Source organism: Phyllostomus hastatus, unplaced genomic scaffold (assembly GCF_019186645.2).
Source record: "Phyllostomus hastatus isolate PE091 unplaced genomic scaffold, TTU_PhHast_1.1 phas_contig_137, whole genome shotgun sequence".
Taxonomy (NCBI): Eukaryota; Metazoa; Chordata; class Mammalia; order Chiroptera; family Phyllostomidae; genus Phyllostomus; species Phyllostomus hastatus.
In genome coordinates this window covers 16,623,102-16,625,366 of record NW_025333583.1, presented here as the reverse complement: position 1 = coordinate 16,625,366, position 2,265 = coordinate 16,623,102, and positions in this window count along the sequence as shown.

Genomic DNA, 2,265 nt, shown 5'->3' with positions numbered 1-2,265 from the left:
GCCATTGCCCCAGCAAAGATTGTAGAAAAGAGTCCTCCCTTGCCCCTTCCAGCTTCTCATAGTCCTTGGCCTTCCTTGCTGGTGGCAGGGTACCCCACTCTGGGCTCCCATCTTCATATGGTAGTCACCTCCCCATATGCCTGTGTCTCCAAACCTCCCCCTCATTGTTAGGACAGTAGTCATTGGGATTAGGGTCCATCCAAATCTAGAATCACCTCTCTTTTATTGATTATACCTGCAAACACTCCCTTTCCAAGTATGGTCATGTTCACAGCTACCAGGGTTTGGACTGGACTTTCACATATGTTTTGAGGGAATACAATTCAGCCCATAACAGTCATTAACCAAAGCAGCAAGGACCAACAATTGAAGACAAGTTTTAATGAAAATACCTTTGTAAAGAATCATATGGATTTGCTTTAAATGAACAGTTGTAAAGTGGAAGCTGGTATGGGATAGCGGTTGAGAGCATGGGGCACTGAATCACAGCATATGAGCTTGAATCCTGCAAAGGTCAATTTCTTCCCTTGTGTAAAAATATGGTAATGCCTGTGTCATTGGACAGGTGGGTGGTGGTGGTGGTCAGTGAGCTAAAAACACGTCAATCACCATGCACAACGCCTGTACAGGAGTTTCCTAGTAAGACTTACCTATTATTGACTCTATAATGGTATTGCATTATTGATTCTTATTTATCATTTACCATTTTAGAATCTTACTTTTTTAATTCATTGTTTAGAATCTTAGTTTTCCAAAAGCTAGAATACTTAAAATAAATCATCAGTGTTAAGCCTTAAATGAAGCATAACTGTGCACTGGGGCAGCCCTCATCAGTCATTCTGCAAAAGGCCTACCTAGTGCCCTTACAGCGTCACATCTATTAAGATAACAGGGAGGGTACGTACCGAGGTTCACCGACGTTGTATTCCATCGCAGTGAACTGCCCGCCCCCAGGGCTCACTCTCTCTGTGAAAGTAAAAGGATTATAAACGTCACATTATGTAACGTTGTATGGCCACTGTTGTGAACTGGAAGGGATTGGCTTCCTGATTGTATCTAAACTTAACTTTACACGATGACAGCAGCATGGGGCAGTCCGCCTCATAAACCCCACTCAAGAGCTGTCTTTACACATGCGCAGTCTAGCTGAGTGTTGTCTCCATGGAACCTCAGCCATAGTAATGTTTCTTTAAATCAAGTTGATGAGAAAAATACAGAAAATTGAGGAAATGCCTTTAAACTTATTGTTAATGTTTCTCATAGTGTTTTAAAAATGTTCCATTCTAACCCAAGCTATTGTAATTGAGGTTCTAAATTAATCTCTTATTCAGTGTTGTAATACACGGGCTCCGGCAGAAGTAATGCATTGAGTGTGGGACATGAATATCTTGCACAAGATGACACCAATTTGAACATCTCACCTCAGATGTCACATGATGTGCTTGAGTGTGATATTGTTATGTTACAGAATTCCATGCTTATGAGTTTGTAATAAAAGATTTGGTATAAATTACCAGCAAATAAAATGAGGCTCTATTTGTGCCAGATCCTATAGATTAGTGTTATCTTTCTGCTATTGCCTATTTTAAAGATAAACAAAGAAGACATAGCCACTTTTCATATATATATTTTAAACCATAGACTTCATAGCTCTCCAGGAGAGTTTAATCTGACGTCAGAAAACACACGGCCTTAAACGTCTAACTCAGTCATTCTCAACTGCTTGGTTTAGGATCTCTCACAGTCTTGAAAGTTATTGAGGACCCCGAAGAACTTTGTGTGGGTTATAACACTTGATTGTGATTTTATATGGTTTTAAGAAATTAAAACTGAAAACAGTAAACTATTTGTGAATTCATTTTAAAGCCACAGCCATACCTTTCTTACATGCTAACATCACCGCAATGACATCATCCTGTGCAGGGAGCATCAGGAAAACTGTGTCGAACACTCCTGAGCAAAGGAGTGTGGAATAAAGCAAATGACACCTCAGCTTATTATGAAAATAGTTTTGATATCCTGCATCCTCTAAAATGGTATCAGGGTTCCCCAGAAGCTGCAGGCCATACTTGGAGGAACCTTTGTCATAATTGTTCCTTAGCCTTCTTAGAAAACTCTCTTTTTTTACCCTAGCTGGCGTAGCTCAGTGGATTTAGCACAGGCTGCGAACCAAAGCATCGCAAGTTCGATTCCCAGTCAGGGCACATGCCTGGGTTGCAGGCCACGGCCCCCAGCAACCAGACATTATGTTTCTCTTTCTCTCTT